Here is a 19,098-nt window from a genome sequence, read left to right as displayed (position 1 = left end):
TTTATTTTTTGCTTATAAACATAGTATTCAAAAAGTAACTTCTTAAAGGCTAAAAAAAGGCAATTATCAAATAAACTTACAATTTCTTACCTGAAAATGTGCTTTATCAAAAATATTTTTGTGTTTACAATTTCTAGCTTTTTGTTAAAATATCTTAACTATTCAGGTAAAGGGTCTTTGCTTCCAAAGGAAGTCAGAGTTACAGTCACGAGTGGCTTACAGAATATTTTCTGGTAGTTTTGCTTCATTTCAATATCTTGCCACAATTGGCTGTTGATAGCTACAAATAAGGAAGTCTTCAAGTCAGGGGATTTCTCAGTGGAAGTTCCCAGTTCAACAACGGGAGAGCTCAGAACAGTTTAAGTTGCATCGGTAAATCCTGTGCAAACAGCTTCCAGAATGTGTAACTGCATACATCTTTAAAGAGAAATACGCTGTGATGGAAGATTTGTAACCTGGAGAAGAGGTAACCAAATTTTAATAGTTTCTATCAATTCTTAACCTTGCCAGGTGGCCTGAATGTCCTCTTATGTATTGCAAGTTTTTTCCACTCTTGTACTTGCTGAGAAATGATTATGATTCAAAAATGCCTTTGTATTCGTTGTCACAGTTGGAAATTTAGCCTTTAAAAAGCCATAACCAAAGGAAAACTTAAAATACTGCCATCTTTTTGTTTTCTAACTTCAAGATGGAATTTATTATGCCTCTAATTGAAATGAGTTTTTAAAATTTACATCTGGAATAAAAGCCTTCTTCAATGAGTGATTTTTTAAAACATAATGGAAGACTGAAAGTTGTTGGGCTTTATATAGCTTGCTCATTTGAAAAGCCAATTAATATTAGATGTATTTATACTTTCTTTGGGTTATTATTTTAAAAAATTGACTCCAGCCTGATCCAACATATCCATTCAAATATCAACTCATTTAGAACTTTTCTATTTTGTAAGAATCACAAGATAATGAATATTTCATTATACTAAAGTATTAACCTTATATACAACCTACAATGCCTATTTTAGAATATTCAAACTTCTAGAATTACAATATTCTAGTCTTATTCTGGCCTTTTTATTTTCATAATATAAATGAATATTAAAGATCGTGTTATTGAGTGCCTGCTGGAAGAAAATAGTCATAAGTTATAATAGCTCTTAAGTGATAGAGAGCACTTAAATATATATTCATATCACTTCTATTTCAATGAATTTCTATTACAACTGCTCTGCCTTCTTATAATATTAAAATACTATTTAAGGGACGTCTTACCCAAGTATAAAATGATGGAGAAAAAGGAAAGTTACTTCACCAGGTCACAGAATAGTCACATCATTGCTAGCAGCTGTCTCCCTTTACTCTCCTCTCACTTGTCCACCCCATCTCCTCACCCCTCCAGGGTGCATTTCCATATGTGCACAGGTGGACACATTGTCTGCCTCTGGGATGACATGGAGTTGTATGCCCATCCCTACCTGCCTGAGATTCCTGCCTAACAGTCATTGGGGCCCTAGAGCAATGTCCAGTTATTTCTCTTAAATACTTGTGCTCATGAAAGAGATGGCAAACTGGATGATTCAAAGTGAATCTGTTAAATTTCCCTGAAACAAAGTTCTGGTTGGAATTTTATTAAACTTGTCCACTAACTTGAGGAAAATGATCATTCTTATAGTAGAGGACCCTCCTATCTGTGGATATTCTGTCTTTCCATGTGTTAAGGCCTCAGCAAACATTAGAGTTCCTTGTTTATTGTAAAACATATTCCAATATATTTTGTTTTGTCTTCTTGTGTGGGTAGTAGGAGTGATATCTTGAAAAGGATATTCTTTCCACTCTATTTCCTAACTAATTACTGCTAACATCTTGATTTCACAATTTAATCTTTCATCCACCACGTTATTGCTCTCTTATTTTTTCTAAATTAAGTCATTCACACGTGATGTTAAAATAGATTAGAAATACATAAATACATCTCCTCCCCGTTTTCTCCTCACCATACTGGCCAGAATTTCTGAAAGGGTGCTTAATAACAGAGAAGAGAGCTGTCAACCTTGTCTAGTTCCTGATCTCAGTGGGAATTTCCCTTCGTGGTTAACATTAAGAATGACGTTGGCTGTTGGTTTGAAATAAACACATTTGTTATACAAAACAAATAACTATCAAATATCCTAGTTTATTAAGGGTGTATTTTAAAAAGAAAATGATATTTTATGCTAAAGTATATTTGATGTCTTTCTGGAATCATTATACAACTGTATATTTTTTCTACTTCAAACTAAATAGTGTTCTGCTGTGACACAAAACAGTAATTGCATTTTTAAAAATTCTGTTACCCAAAATCATATTATTAGATTGCTTATGTAATAAAGGTAGATTTATAGCTACAAACTGTATTTTATTATTGCTTTGATTAAAATAATAAATTAACCAAAACCAAACCTACATATTTCCTCTTTTTCTCTTCAATCCACATACTTAGACGGCTCTCCTCTATTATTTTGGCTTCACAATTCAGTTCACAACTCAAGCTAACAGAAAAGAATGAAAACAATGTGGCATAAGCCAAGGAACCCTATCCAAGCAGAGCAACCAGATACATTAAAAAAACAGCTGTTCCTCTGCTTTGTGAAAACAGTTTTCTTCTTATTATTACAGTGTTAGTTGCAGACCACAATTCAGTTACCACTAATAATGGTATGCAAAATATATGTCAAATTGATTAATCTTGTATCATATTAAGAAAACATACTTAAAAAAGAAATGTTTATATTTCACTGGGAATTTTTGCATTTATATTCATGTTAAGTTAATCTATATATTTACTTTCTGGAACGTATCATTGATGGGTTTCTGTGTTAGGCTAACTTCGTAAATTAAAATGATAAAACTGCCAAAATGTTTTTTAAAAGTTTAATGAAAGTTATCTGTTTCTTGAAATGTTTAAAGGACAAATCCATAACACCGCTTAGCCTTGACCCCATTTTGGAGGGGAATTTCCAGTGTCTTCTATTTTTATTGATCTGTTCAAGTTTTATGCTACTTTTCACACAGTTTAATTGTTCATTTTTACTTTGAAATTATTCTATCAAATTTTTGAAATGTATTGGCATACGTGGTATTGTCTTGTACTTTTTTTATCATCTCCATAACTATATCTTTGTTATTGCTCATTTTATCCTTTCATGGAGATTCCCCTCCCACCCCATGCCCCACATTTTGACATGTCACAAAGTAAATCTCTTGGGTGTATCACTCTTATAGTTGGCTGATGTTTAAAGAATTCATTTTTAAAAATTTTTATTAATATTTTTAAGACCTTTTCAGACTAATTTACTTTTTATACTTCTCAGTTGGTGGGTTGAATATTTATTTTATTTACTTTTAATGCTTTTTATTTAAGGCTAGGAAATGTTTAGGACCATTTTAATTAAATCTTATAACTTTTGATATGTCATCTTACATTATCATTTTATATTTTTGGTTTTAAGGGGCTTGGGAGGTTACTGTTAGTTTGCTTTGTTTTTGTTTGTTTGTTTGTTCATTTTAGGTGCTTAGGTTTGAACCCAAGGCCTTGCACAGGCTAAGCATGCATTGTACCACTCAACTACACCCCAACCTCTATTTGATATTTTTTAATTGAAGTTTTATTTTCTCTTTGACCAAAAAAGTTATTTAGGGGGCTGGGATGCAACTCAGTGATAACACCCTTGATAGCATGCATGAGGGCCTGTCTGATCCCTAGTACCACCAAAAAAAAAAAGAAGAAGAAGAAGAATTAGGACAATGAAGGCTGGGTTTTGTTTTTGTTTTTTATTAATAGCTTTTACTTTTCCAAATAGCTTTAGATTTAGAGAAAAGTTAATACTCATGAGAGTTTCCATATATCACCATAATTTCTCCCACAACTCATAGCATCCCTTATTATTAATATCTGCACTAGTATAGCATATTTGTTATAATTAATCCAAAACTTTTAGTTTTGTTGATTGTTTTTGCTTTTATTTTGTTTATCTCTGCTCTATTCTTTAACAGTTCCTTTTCCTACTAACTTGATTTGGTATGCTCTTCTTTTTCTTGTTCCTTGAGGTATAAAGTTAGGTTATTGAGGTCAGATCTTTCTTCTTTTTAATGTAAATATTTAATGTTATCAGTTTCTCTCTGAGCACTGCTTTCACTAAATCCCATAAGTTTTAGTATGTTGCAATTTTGTTTTCATTCATCCTAACCAAATGTAATTTCTACTGTAACTCCTTCTTTGATCCATTTTTAAAGAATGTGTTGTTTGCTGGGGATGGCACACGCGGGTAAGGATCTTGAGTTCAAAGCCAGCCTCAGCAACATAGCAAGGTGTTAAGCAACTTGAGTGAGACCCTGTCTCTAAATAAAATACAAAAAAGGATTGAGGATGTTGCTCAGTGGTTGAGTGCCCCTGAGTTCAATCCCAGTACAAAAAAAGAATAGGTTCCTTAATTTTCACAAATTTATAAATTTTCCAGTTTTCCTTGAGTTATTGATTCAAGCTTCATTCCATTTTGATTGAGGAAAATGCTTTGTATGATTTCAACCTTTTTAAATATATTAAAAATTGTGACTTAAACTTTGTTTTCTCCTGGAGAAGATTCATGTCCACTTGATATTGGTTTGCACTCTGCTTTAGTTTGATGGAGTGCTGTGTTTATGTCTATCATGTCTACTTGGGTTACAGTATTGCTCAAGTTGTTTCTTCTCTCTCTCTTTTTTTTTCTATCCATTGTTAAATGTGGCATAATGAAATTTCCAATGATTATTCTAGTACTGTCCATTTCTCCCTTCAATTCTGTCAGTGTCTGATTACATATTTTAAGGAACTGTAGTTTGGTGGGTAGTATAATTGTTATATTTCCCTGACAAATGACCCGTGTGTGTGTGTGTGTGTGTGTGTGTGTGTGTATTTTTCTTATTTGTGTCCTGAAACAGTGTTTGACTTAAAGTCTAATTTTAGGATAGCCATCCATCTCTCTTTTGGTAAATATTTGCATGTAAAAACTTCTTTTTCATCTTTTACTTTCATCACTTTGTGTCTTTGATTCTAAAGTAAGTCTCTTCTAAATAGCATATATAATTTGATCATTTAATTATGGTGTATTATTCATTTTGACAAGCTCTACCTTTTGACTGAAGAAGTAAATCTATCTATACTTATAGTAATTACTAATAAGGAAGGACTTACTTTTGCCATTTTGATGTTTGATTTCAGTACCACTTTTCTTTCTTCCTTTTTTATTTCATACAAAGTAAAGTTATTGAGGCTTCATGATAGACTAATAGTAATGACATTTAACGAAACAAATCCAATGAATATAACTATCAACAAACATTAAACTTTTCACAAAACATGTCATAACCATAAGGTTATGGCTTATAATCATTCACAGTAATCCGACTGCCTTTGCATCTGACAATAATATCCGCATACAAGTGAATTTGTTCACGATTAGCAAAATTACAAAATGAATCAAGGTCACTTAATCAACAGTCACAAGAACAAAAAAAAAAAATCTAGCATTGCAGTACTAAGCAAGAGGTTGCAGCTGGCCAGACATGATAATATTTGTCTAATTTTATTTAAGAATTTGGTACAACAAATAAAATAAGTATCTCCTTTTGAATCACTAGAAATAAAAACAACATTGGTTATAGTAACATAACTCACAATTCTGTAAGAACCTTCCTATAGTGCCATGTTTCGAGCTGCATGTCTGTCCTTGCTGCTGTTTGGTGAGCATGAACACTTATAAGTGTTCACCTTCTCCATGAGAAGCTCCTTTATACTAACTGAAAAATCCTTGCAAATCTGGTGACCCAGTCACCATCTCCATAACTAGCAAAAGCTTCTGCATGCTCTTATACCATTTTTCTATTCCTCACTTCCTCCATTACTACCTTCTTTTGCATTTAATTCCTTGCAGTGTACAGTTTTATTTCCTTTTCATTCTTTTCTTGTGTATTTTCAAAAGATATTTGCTTTGGTACTTGGTCACCACAGGGATTAAGATTAATGGAATAAATTTAGGACAATCTAAATTGAATTGATATCAGCTTGGTTTTAGTAACATTCAAAACTCTATCCTAGTTTAATTCCTCCCTTATGTGTAGTCACAAATTATGTATTATATGCCCATTCCATTGGATTTATAATTATTATTTAGACATTTGTTTTTCTAAGTCTTGTAGGAAATAAAAAGAATAGCAAAAAAAAAATACAATCATGCTGACATTTATATTACCTATGTAGTTACCTTTATTAAAGTTCTTTATTTCTTAATACAGTTTCAAACTATTTTCTAGTGCTCCCCCCACTTTTTTTTAGCTTTAAGGACCCTCTTTGTCATTCTCTAAGATTAAGTCTATTAACAGCAAACTCCCTCTGCTTTTGTTCAATGTCAACATTTTTTAATTTCTCCTTCATTTTTTGAAGGATAATTTTTATTGATCCAAAATTCTTGGTTGACACTTTTTCCTCCAGCACTTTAAATATGTCATCCCACTTTCTTCTAGTTTCCATATTTTCAGAGACGAATTGACTGTTAATCTTATTGAGGACCCACTGTGCACAAATGTGTCACTTATATCTTGCTAATTTCTCAATTCTTTGTCTTTGGCTCTTGACAGATCATAGCATTTCTCAATATGGATCTCTTTGAGTGGATCCTATTTGGAGTTTTTTGAGCTCCTTAAATGTGAAGTTTCAGTTTTTTAACTAATTGGAAGTTTTTTATCCATTTCTTTAAATATTTTTTTCCTGTGCCTTCTTACTTCTTCAAAAATTCCGTAATGCCTATGTTGGAAAACTTGATGGTATCCCACAAGTCTACTGGGTTATGTTCACTTTCCTTATCTCTTTTTTTCTACTTCTCCAATGGGATGATTTCATTTGTCACTTCTTCACATTCTCTGTTTTTTTATTTTTTCTGCCTCATCAAATTCTGCTATTGGACCTCTCTAATGAATTTTTTGTTTGTTATTCTCCTCTCCAGATCCAGAATTTCTATTCTGTTCTTTTTTTATAATTCCTACCTCTAATATTCTCATTTTATTAATAAATCATGTTCCTGATTTCCTTTAGTTCTTTGTCCATGGGTTTTCTTTACTTTGAACATTCTTACAATAATTGATTGAAAGTCTTTTTCTAGTAAGTTCACTATCTGAGCTTTCTCCATGTGAACTTTGAAAGACATTTTAATTGATTAATCATGATTACCCATTAAATTTTAAAAATCAATTGTATACAAAACAACCTGTAAGTTATAGAAATTACTGATGTTAGCCAATATAGTTTGAGTTCCTCCTATAAGTCAAACCCTATTCATATATTATTTCATTGTCCAAATACAACTTTTGAGGCAAAGTATTATTATTCCCTGTACTTGACAGTTGATGGCAGTGAGGTACAGGGTTAGTAAAGTCATATGGTTAGTGAATGACAATCCAACATACAAATGAGGCAATTTCTACAGAAACCTTACTCATAAGGCATGTTTTAGCCTCTCTCATCTTAAGTTTGCTCTTGTGAAGGCAACGACCACCCAGGCCACTGCTTAGTGGCTGTAAGTTTCTTTAAGATCAGTGGTAAAATTCATTCTAACTTCAGAAACATCCAAATGTGTATCTTGGAATTTTAAGTGTAATGCATATCATAAAGGAGATGCAACACAGTGAAATAGGATCCCATTGCTGAACCCACAGTCCTAAGCTACAAGGGAAATCAAGAGAAACCTTACATAGAACTAGACTTTTCAGCAGAGGTCTAAACAAACCAGACAAAATGTGAGGAAAACATCTTAAAGACTGAGGAAATCTCATTTACAAACATATGAAAAGGACAAAAGAGGGAACATTCAAGGTTTCAAAAGAGGTTCAAAATCACTAGGAGGAAGAGGCAAAATATGAATCTAGAGATGTGGGAATAAGGCTCATTTCAGGCTCAGAATTTGGATATCATACAAAGGTAATGGGAAAAGTTTTTAAATGACACAGGGACATAATAACATTAAAAATACAAGAAAAGGATGTTGGGGGTATTGTTCAGTGGTAGAGCATTTATCTAACATGTGCCACACCTTGGGTTCCATCCCCAGCCTGGCCAAAAGAAAAACAGATAAGATACAATGTGAGAACAGTTAGGAGGCCAGTACAAAAATTAGGAATTGATGGAAACTTGAACAAGGGGGCGGGGGGGGGGGGGGCAATGGAGACAGAGCAGTAATAGAGACAAATTGTGACAACAGAGATCTAAGTATGCATGCAAGAAATATTGCAGAGGAGTACTCTCACATGATTTACCTGATTGGGTGACTGATTAAATGTTGAGAATTAGAATTTTATTTCTTTGTTATATAGGCAATGTTTTCCTTTTCTTCTTTCTTTTAATGGTAAAAAAACAGACAATTTTAATACTACTTGTAGTTATTTACCTTTACATTTTAAAAATCCTAAAATAATACTTCTTCAGTTATCATAGTTAGAATGAAATTCTTTCATTTCCTTACCTCCAGATATAGAGAATATGAAAGAGTAAATAGTAGAATACTTTTACATTTTGATACTTCCCTGTCACCCACTTGAGTTTTGTTGTTATAATTGGAAAGTTCATACCATATTATTATTATCAAATTATTTATTAAATAATTATTTTATCTTATATCTTAATACTTGTATATTGTAATGCCACTGTGTAGTAACTGTCTGATTCTTATATATATGTAATTCATAATAAACTCTAAATTCCTTTAAGGTAGGGCTGTGTCTTGTTCATCTTTCTATCCCTAAATCTTAGCAAATAGCAAGCATTCACAAAATATTTGCTGAATAAATGATATTACATTTAATATTGAATTTTTATCAGGATAAACCAAGATGTTTAGCCTCTTTTCATTGAGTTATTTTCTTTTCTAATGAAATTATTACATTGGATCAAAGTATTATTTCACATCTCTTCTGACATATCTGTGGTTGCTATTTCTTCTGTTCCACTTATCCTGACATCTTCTTCAGAAATAAGTTGGAACGTGATCTTGCCATTATTTCATTTAGTGGTTAGCATCTGTTTCCTTTCCATTCCCTTTCTGGGAGAATTTTTCAAGCTTTTACTCTAGTCTTTGATTAAATATTATGCAGTATTAATTTGCATCCTTATGTCTAAGAAATATTCAAATTTTGCTATTCCATGTTCTGTGTCCTTAAAACCTAACTTATCCAACTTTGTTTTTATTTTTCCCAACATCTAGTTCTCTCCTTATTTTAGTCTAATACCTTATCTTATATTTCATCTCTTTTTCATGGAAAACACAAAACAGCTTCTTTTTATTTATCTCTGCTTCTAGTAAATCATTTTCCAAAGTGTTCACTTTCTTTGTATTTTGAGGACTCTCCTTTATGCAGCATAATCTTTTTGTTTGTTCCTTTGTTTTTTGGTACCGAGAATTGAACCCAGGGGCAATTAACCACTGAGCCACATCCCCAGTTGTTGGGAGTTGCCCAGCTCCAAAGACTAACTTCCTCATCCCCCAAGAAGAGCCGTCCAATGGTGAGCCCTGCTGGCTCACCTGATCCTTACCCACCAATCAGACTAGCCCTGCTGGCTCACCTGATCCTTACCCACCAATAAAAAAGCACCCCATGCCAATTGTCAAACCACTCCCGACTCTATAAATATGCAGAGCTATTCCTCAATAAAGGGGCATTTGCAACGATGTTGAACCTTGTTTGTTCTTTTAGCCCTTTTGTGTATTTTATTCTGAGACAGGGTCTCCCTGAGTTGCCTAAACTCTCCCAAAGTTGTTGAACCTGGCTTTGAACTTGTGATCCTCCTGTCTCAGCCTCCTGAGCTACTGTGATTACAGGTGTGCACCACTGCATCCAGCTCCAAAATATTTTTTTAAATATTTTTGTTGTTGATGGACCTTTATTTTAATCATTTGTTTATATGCAGTGCTGAGAATCAAACCCAGAGCCTCACACATGTGAAGCAAGCGCTCTACAACTGAGCCAGAACCCTAGCCCCACAAAATATTTTTAATAAGCTTACAGTTTCCCATTTTCATCCCAACCACTCCAACATTGATGCCACATCTCTGCTTACTAACAAGAGTTACATATACTAATGAGTGATGAAAAACTGAAATAAAATTATGTCTCTCTTTTAAGGAATTATTCCTTGAATAAATGTCTGAACTCCCCAGGCTTCATTAAACACATTGTATGTCCACTCTAAATAAATAAATAAATAAATAACACCATTTTCAGAAAAGAAAAATAGATGACACCATTTCAACCCCAAATTCACCCACCTAAAATAATTCTACCAGCATTCATGCATATTTCATATATGCACTCTCTTCTCTTTGTGATAACATCATGGGGATAGAAAAAGCAAAGACATATATATTTAAGAAATGCGTACATACAGAATTTTTTTCCTTATTAAAAGCTTTAGCACCCTTATATTTCAAAATGCCTATGCATTCAGCCTTAGCTTCTGAGTGGATTATTAAATTCTATAATTTAAATCAGAAATCTTCAAAATCCTTCCCCAAATTTATTCAGACTTAGTACTGAATAGTCTAGACTTCATCAAAATTAAAATTTTCTGTTGCAAAACATATTGTCTAGAGACTGGAAAAATAAGTCACATAACTGATAAAGGAGTGTTATCCGAAATACACAAAGAATACCTAAAATTCAGCATTAAGAATGCATATTCCATGTTCATACAAATATGTCAAAATAGACCCTAATATCATATGTTACTAAAAAGAACAAATAAAAAAGAATCATGATTTTATTATAAGAAAAAGTATTCAGCAAGCTCTAGATACAACTATGATTTAATACTGTTTATCTTTAATTCATTCAGTAAGCAATTGTCAAATGCCAGCTATATGTCAGACACCAACTAGGTGCTAAGGAAACAAGGACAAATAAAACCAATGTCTTGACAAAGAAGGAGGAGAGGGGAGGAGGAGGAGGAGGAGAACAGAAGAGGAAGGAGAAGGAGAAGGAGAAGCCAAGGAAGGGAGGAAGGGAGGGAGGGAGGGAGGGGGGGAAACCACCAAATTAAAAAATGAACCAAAGACTTTATAGGTACTTGCCCAAAGAAGATATACAGATGACAAATAAGCATATGAAAAGATGCTCTCCACCTCATATGTCATCAGGAATTTGCAAATAAGAAAAACAATTAGATACCATCTAATACTTGTTAGAATGACCAAAATATACAACAGTGACAACACCAAATGCAGGCAAAGATTAGGAGTAACAAGGACTCTCATCATTTGCTGATGGGGGATATAAAATGGTGCAACTACCTTAGAAGATAGTTTGGCAGATTCTTACAAAACTAAACATAACTTTACCAGAGCATCTAGCAATCATACTCCTTTTTTTTTTAAAGAGAGAGTGAGAGAGGAGAGAGAGAGAGAATTTTTTTTAATATTTATTTTTTAGTTATCGGCGGATACAACATCTTTGTTTGAATGTGGTGCTGAGGATGGAAACCGGGCCGCACGCATGCCAGGCGAGCGCGCTACCGCTTGAGCCACATCCCCAGCCCCTATACTCCTTTTCATTTACGTAAAGGATTTGAAAATGTATTTCTCGGGAAAGTCAGCACATCATTGTTTATAGCAGCTTTATAGCATCACTCTGGTGAAGGATATTGATTATGGGTAGGCCTAAATGTGTGAGGTCAGAGAGCATATGGAAAATTTCTGCTCCTTCCTCTCAGTTTTTGTGTTAGCCTAAAACTGCTCTAGAAAAAGCCACGTGTTTGTTCTTTTATTTTTAATTTAAAGCAATGGTGTATTGTCATGTTTAACTCAATTGTACACTACAAGAAACTTCAATTAGTCCAAATGCTATATACACGAGAAATTTCTGTTTATTAAAAAACAAAACATAAAAAAACAAAACAAAAAAAATGTTTGTTTATTGGTACTGAGAATTGAACCCAGGGGTGCTTAACCACTGAGCCATATCCCCAGCCCTTTTAAAATAGTTTATTTAGAAACAGGGTCTGGCTGAGTTGCTAAGTGCCTCCATAAATTGCCAAGACTGGCTTTGAACTCGCACTTTCTGCCTCAGCATCTTGGGGCGCTGGGATTAACAGGCATGCACCACGACGCCCAGCAAAACAACAACAACAACAACAAAATCCTGTTAACTATGGTTTGGCTTTGACTTTCAAAAATGAGCCCAATATTCAAGCTAACCAGAATATGCAGCAATTAGGCAGATTTTTAAATCCTTGAATTTATTGGCCTAAGAAAACAAGTATAAATGAGGTAGCCACCACCTGATCCTCTTCCTCCAACTAGGAAACTTATCTCCCGGTATCTGCCTATAATTTCTATCTTTAAGCATAGCTAGAAAATGGAATAATGAGGACATTTTAATTCATGAGAAATATTCTATTAAAGTTTTACTTCCGTTCACCAACCATTCAACCTTAGCAAGTGCATTTATTGAAAAGTATTACTAATTGGGCAAAAAACACATGGATGCATGTTTCTCAAACAAATAGATAGCATTTCTCAAACTGCTGTCTTTAACTCCCTGAATCACATTCACGTGAAGATCTATTGAAAATGCAAGTTCCTTGGCTTCACCAGGCTTCCTCTGAACCACAATCTCTAGGGGTTCGTCGGTGGATCTACACGTTAAGCTTCTCGGGTGATTCTTGTGTACTCTCATATACAGGGTATTAGACCTGGTTACTTATTTTAACCAAAATTTTAGCAAGCCCCTAGGGAGACCTTGAAACTTGACATTGGGATCTCTTCCGTGGCTGCTGCGTTTCCTGTAGGGGAGACCCAGCGGAGCCGCGGTGGGCGGGGCCGGGCGGGGCCGGGTGGCGGGGAGGAGCCGGAGGGGGGGTTGGCCTGGCCGGGCAAGGGTAGAGGGTGCTGCATTAAAGGCTCCGCGCAGGCGCTGCCCTCTGAACTGGAACGGAAAACAACTTCCGGTTGCGGTCTCTAGATCAGGTACCGGCGACCTGTAGCGTGAGAGAGCGTGGCGGAAAACCCTGAACTGTGAGTAAAAAGTTCGTGAGCGAATTGGTATGTCCGGATCCGTCGAGCAAGCCGACGGAGAACTTTGTGTGAGCTAGAGGGGGGCGCTGACAGTTTGGGCGCAGCAATGAGAAAAGCTGGAGTTGCGGAGGCAACCAATTCGCGAGAGTGGGGAGGGATTTTGTGCGAGAGAAACCACGCCAGTTGGCTTTCCGGAGCCGACCCGAGGGACTTTCCGGGCCCACGACGTCGGCGCAGCAACGCCCCCGCGGCCAATGCTGCTGGGGAGAAACATGGCCCCGCTCTTTGGACCGGGAGGTGGGGACTGCAGGGTATGCATGCGGGGTGAGCAGTGACCCTATCCAGAGGGTCTCCCCCACCTATCGGGAGAGGGACTGCCTCCCAGAAGCAAGTACGAGGGTGGTCACCCTTTTGAAAGCGTCTTAATAGGTTCCTTCTGTTGTTTTTCCCAAGGTAGTTGCACAATTTTGCGCTCTACCTTCCTGTGGGGTGTCATCATAGTCTTGTCAATGAGAAGTTGGGTAACTTGCCAGAGGGTCACAGAGAGATTGGTTGGCTGACGCGGAAAGAGCAGAAGCAATCCCCGTCCGCAGTGGGACCCTGACGTTAGGTGAAGTCCTCGCACGGGTGAAATCGGACTAGTAAGGAGCTACAAAAGCAAAAGACTGCACTCGTCAAGAAGTAGGAGGAGGGATGATACTCAATTGTGCTCTTGATGTTATATCAAGACCTTATATCAAGCAAAAGTAAAGCAGCCTTTCTGTCATTTAGCTCATGGGAGAAAGCTTTTGACAAGGTGTAAGGGAGAAATGGTGTAAAGGAAGTGAAGTGATGTGAAATAGAAGAAAAAGAAAGTGATCTGCCTTCTTACCGGGGTTGGAATACACGTTTTTAAAAGGAAAGGTAGCAGAGATGCAAGAGCTGTATTCTGTTGAAGAATTGTTTTGTTCCCCACTTTGAAAGGAGTGGTGAACCCTCAAATGATACAGCCGTGTACAGAAAGTCAAACCCTTTTAAGCGCTTTTCCCAACCGTGTGTAATCCAAAGCCTTCCACATCTCATTTGTGCATTTGTTATTTTACTTTCTTATGAAAATGAGATTTTCTATGCATATAATTATATAATCTGCTGTTTCAGAGAAAAAATGTGTAGCAGAAGTCTTGCAATATGTAGCTCTGTTTATTGTAATATCACAGTGCTATTCCTTTGTCTAGATGTACCATAATGTAGTTAACCATCACTTAATAGGCCCTATCCATGTATTTTGCCCATTTTTCGCAATTATTTTTCTGTTTCTCATTAAGATACAGATATATTAACCCTTCGTGAAATATGTGGTGAATATTTTAAAGACCTATCAGTCTTTTGGTTTAAAATTCCCCATTTTTTTTTAATCTCTTATAAGAAAGTCTCACTCAAATCTTCTATATTGTGTGTTAATTCCTTTTTAAGCTTTACTCTTTTGAAATCTAAAAATTATTTTTGTACGTTGTATAATATAGGGATTTAATTTTTTCTATGTTTTCATGAATGAATAATCATTTTTCCTGAAATAATTTGTTGAAAATCAGTTCTTTACCAACTGGCTAGAATATCTTCTTAATATAGTAAATTCCCATGTGTCAATGTCTTTTTTAAAAAGATTCACCTGTTGCCTTGATCTGTTTGTTACTACCTGTATAAATACCTGTCTGCTTTGATTATGACATTTTTTTAGTAATTCATAGGGCAAGTCCCTCTTCATTTTTCTTTTTCAAAATTGTCTTGAATATTATTGCATTCACATTCCACTAAAATAATCTTTAGGGGATTTTAGCCATTATGTTTATATATCTGGCCAACTTTCTAAATTTGTTAATTTTGATACATGCTCTTAAATTTTTAAGAAAACAATCATTTAAATATAGTAATCTTATCTCTTCCTTTGTATTTCTTTCCTTTAAAGAATTGCTACCCTCTCTAGAAAAGTGATAAATAATAAAAATTCTGGTTGTCCTTACCTTGTTTCTTGGTTTAGTGATTTTATTCTGTCACCATTAAATATGAGATATACTATTAATTTCTAATAACTATTTATCAAGGAATTTTCCTTTAATATTTCCAGTTTATTAGAATTTTTACAGAGAACAGATTTTGGATTATGGCCAAAATCATTTTTTGGCAGGCATGGGAGTCTGCATTGGCTAGCACTTTGAGAACAGTTTTAAATAATAGTTGTTGGGTGCTCATTTGGTGTATAATTTTTTTATTGCATTAAGACAATGTCTTTATTACTCCTTAAATAAATATTTTTAATCACAAATGAAAGTTGAATTTCTTAAAATGGCTTTTTGGCATCTATCATAACCTGTGTTTTTCTTATTTGCCTCTTAGTTTGCTAGAATAATTTAGCATATTTTCAGTTTTGAACCAGTTTACACCTGGTCATAGTAGTAAAATATTTAAGTATATACTGAATCCTTTTGGTAATTTTTAATTTAAAATCAGTTATTAAGTTTCTTTTTCTGTGTTACCTGTGCCATATTTTAATAATTAAGGCAATGCTGGCTTCCTAAAAAGAACTTGGAAGATTTCCTTCCTGTGCTCCAAAGGAGTTTTAAGTAGCATAAGAACTCTCCTCTTTTAAGATCTAAAAGTATTCATTCATAAAACCACCAGCATCTGGGAATATGTTGTTCTTAAGATATCAACAACATTCAGCAAAGTGGTCCAGAACTTAAACAAAAAACTCCTTAGAGTAAATCCAAATAAATGAAAAGGTCAGACACCAATACTGTCAAGAGAAAAGAGCTGTTTTACTGATCTTGATCAAAACCACACACACAACTTTTTTTTTTTAATTGTCAAGGAAAAATGCTATAGGTAGACAGACTGATGAGTAAGATGCATTACTATTCTTTTTTTCTTCTTCTCCAGTTTCACAATGAAAGAAAGAGTACTGCTTCTACATGGGCAAGTTCTTCCATACCATGAGATAAATCAGGAGTGAAACAATTGGGATACAATTAGTTTCACTTTGTTGTCACTAGCTTCCTGATTTTGCCAGGAAATTTCTTGCTTTAAAAGTAATAGGCATGGGGCTGGGGCTGTAGCTCAATGGTGGAGCACTTGCCTCACAAATGTGAGGCACTGGGTTTGGTCCTCAGCACCACATAAATAAATAAAAATCTTGTGTCCATCTACAACTTAAAAAAAAAAAGTAATAGCCATGCTTACATTCTACTCTAGCCAAATCCCACAGATGATTTCAAAATAAGCAGAAAAGAAAATACATAAGCTTAACCTGCTTTATTTTTTTTGATATGAAGTGAAAACCATTGGGATAGTTTAGGATGTGTATGGTGTGTGTACACAGAGCAGGAGACTTCTAAAGAATACAAGCCAACCATCTAATAAAAGCCCACCTCTTTGCTAAAGGAGTAGCTCGTTTTTAATACATAATTAATATTGTTAAGTAATATTTGGTAGAATTATTAACTTTTTTAAAATGATGATTCCAAATACTTTTTGGTCACTTTCAAGAATATGAACTTAGGCAGGTAGTATAATTTAACAATATGTATCTGAAATATGAAAGCTACTTTACAACACTCAGGTTATTTTCAGTAGGGTGCAGGCAGTATGTGAATGCTTATATATTTATTTTACTTTATGGTCTATTAATGTAACAAGTAATAGCCAAGCTGACATGACGGGTGAGAGGAGGGGATTGTCCTGTAACAAAGAAAGATTGTGTGTTTTTAAAATCATATCCGTTACCCAAAGGTAGATGATAGACTTTGATACAAAACTTCTTTATTCTTATACAGTACATGATCTTATTGGCCATTTTGCCTTTTTTGTTTTCCTACACTTTATAAACATATGTTATTATGTAATTTAACCCATTTGTGTTCAATTATGCTAAATCAAGTTTTAGTTTCTATTTCTTATAGGGTTTATGCTGTGGCTGCCACTTCTCCCCTGCTGTCTCCTCTGCTTGCTGCCATGATTTTGAATCATGAGTAAATGTAGAGAGGAGACTATTACTTAGAATAGGTAATGAAAATCTCTTTTCAATCAAGATCATGAATTATCTTTAAGAAGGTAGGTAGTCAAAGTTGTTTGAACCAGATGCTGTATTTGACAGCTATTCACAGGCAATTTATGCAATCCATGCAACTGAAAATAAGTTGAATCCCTAATCTATAAATTCTTTTAATTGTGGTAGGCTACACATAGAATTTACCAACCATAACCATTTTTAAGTATATAGTTCAGTAGTATTGACTGTCACATTGTTTTGCAAACAAGAAAAATTATTTTTAAAGGATTGTTTTTAAGGGAAAAGAATTTGGGGTGATAAATAATGGTAATTGTCTCATGGGAAAATATCCTGGACAGTAACTTGACTTTTCTTCATTTTACCTTCAGATATAAACTCTACATAATGGTACTTATCAGTAATAAGTAATTAAACAGTTTGATTATGACTAATCTGCAATAGCTTTTACTTAACCACCAATATTTTCTTCTTTATAAGTGAGAACAGTCTACTGAAAATTGTTAACAGTGAAAACAAAGTCTGACTTTTTAGTCATTAAGGAATTACTTTAAGTTCAGTGGACTAAGAAAACTAATGTGAGTTCCATTTTTAATGGTTACTTAGTAAGTTGAAGATATGAGTTCTTAAAATATTTCCAGTAGGATGATAGGAAAATTTTTCTATTGAGAAGCAGAACAAACATAATTAGGTAATCGTATTATGGAGTGTTACTTAGATCCTTTCAAGCAAAAGGATATATTTTTAAATTATGTGAAGAAAATTTATTGGAACCAGACAGCAATCAATTGTTATTGTGGGATATTTAAAATGATTTTAGTGTCCATAAAAATTTATTCCATAGCATTTACTGTAATATAATTTCATGAGCACATATATTTGGTATCCCTAAATTAGAAATGTCTTTCCTTTGATATTGATGTTTCTCAACTTTTAAAAATCATTATTTCTTCCTGACAAAAATCTCTTGAGTCAGAAGAGTCTACTTCTTTTTCCCACATAGTTCTATTCCTCCATTCTATCCAAATACAAATTTTCTCTAGTTTTCTCATTCACCAATATTCTACAGAGCTCTGATTTAGATGATTTATGGAAACAGATTAATATTCACCATTTTAAGTTGCATGTCCTTTCTTTTTCATCTCACGGCCCCTATTCATAGGGGAAGATTTCCCTTAAAGATCACTCATGTGGCTGGCCATGTAGTAAGAATTTTTTAAAATTGAAATTTTTTTAAAAAGGACTGGGGATGTAGCTCATTGGTAAAAACTCCTGGGTTCAATCCTGACTACACACACACACACACACACACACACACACACATGAAAAGAAAAATCACTCATGTCTGAGCACAACTAACTGAGCAGTGCCACATTTATGTTAACATAAGAAGGACAGAACATCACATGCCCAGTTTCCTTCTAGTTGTGCACTTCTACCAGTAACATTTGATAAACATCTTAAGAGAAAGAAGTACAGTCGTGCCCATATGAAATTTTGGTTAGTGATGGACCACTTGTGCTACTTTGGTTATACCATCCAACCTAGATGGTATGCCATCTAGGTTTGTGGAAGTGCAATCTATAATGTTTATACAATGACAAAATCACCTCATGACACATTTCTCAGAATGCCATCCCCATGGTTTGGCAACCCATGCCTATACAATGGAAACAAGGAAGTGAAGCAAAGTTAAGACTCATGGGTGAGGTCTTTGATGCTGAAATCATTTATCTCTTGAGAGATAGAATAGAAAGTTTCACCAAGTTCTAACATTCAGAAAAATAGAAAACCTTGACTGGGTTCAGTAGTTTTGCATTTGATCAGTGGAATTGTCTTGTTTATCCTGATAAATGTAGCCAACCAGCTTATGAAAAAATATAAAACACAGGCTGGACATAGTGGCTCATGCCTTTAATCCCAGCAGTTTAGGAGGCTGAGGTAGGAGGATCACAAGTTCAAAGCCAGCCTCAGTAACTTAGGGAGGCCC

General features: G+C 34.6%; 1 protein-coding gene across 2 annotated transcripts in view; it reads left to right on the top strand.

Annotated features, from left to right (window-relative positions):
- Window positions 1–361: 361 nt before the first annotated feature.
- Window positions 362–19,098, top strand: part of Tank (TRAF family member associated NFKB activator) — a 76,930-nt gene continuing 58,193 nt past the window's right edge. Inside the window, exon 1 of one of the 2 annotated variants that reach the window (XM_076865731.1) lies at window positions 362–466. The gene's annotated coding sequence lies outside the window, so the exon portion shown is untranslated. Of the gene's footprint in view, window positions 467–12,965; window positions 13,067–19,098 lie in introns of those variants that run through there. The other variant, XM_076865730.1, reaches the window with a different exon arrangement.

The sequence above is a fragment of the Callospermophilus lateralis genome, chromosome 9, assembly GCF_048772815.1.
Source record: "Callospermophilus lateralis isolate mCalLat2 chromosome 9, mCalLat2.hap1, whole genome shotgun sequence".
In the NCBI taxonomy this organism is placed as follows: domain Eukaryota; kingdom Metazoa; phylum Chordata; class Mammalia; order Rodentia; family Sciuridae; genus Callospermophilus; species Callospermophilus lateralis.
The sequence above is the reverse complement of the archived record's forward strand: the minus strand, read 5'-3'. Positions and strand labels throughout refer to the sequence as shown.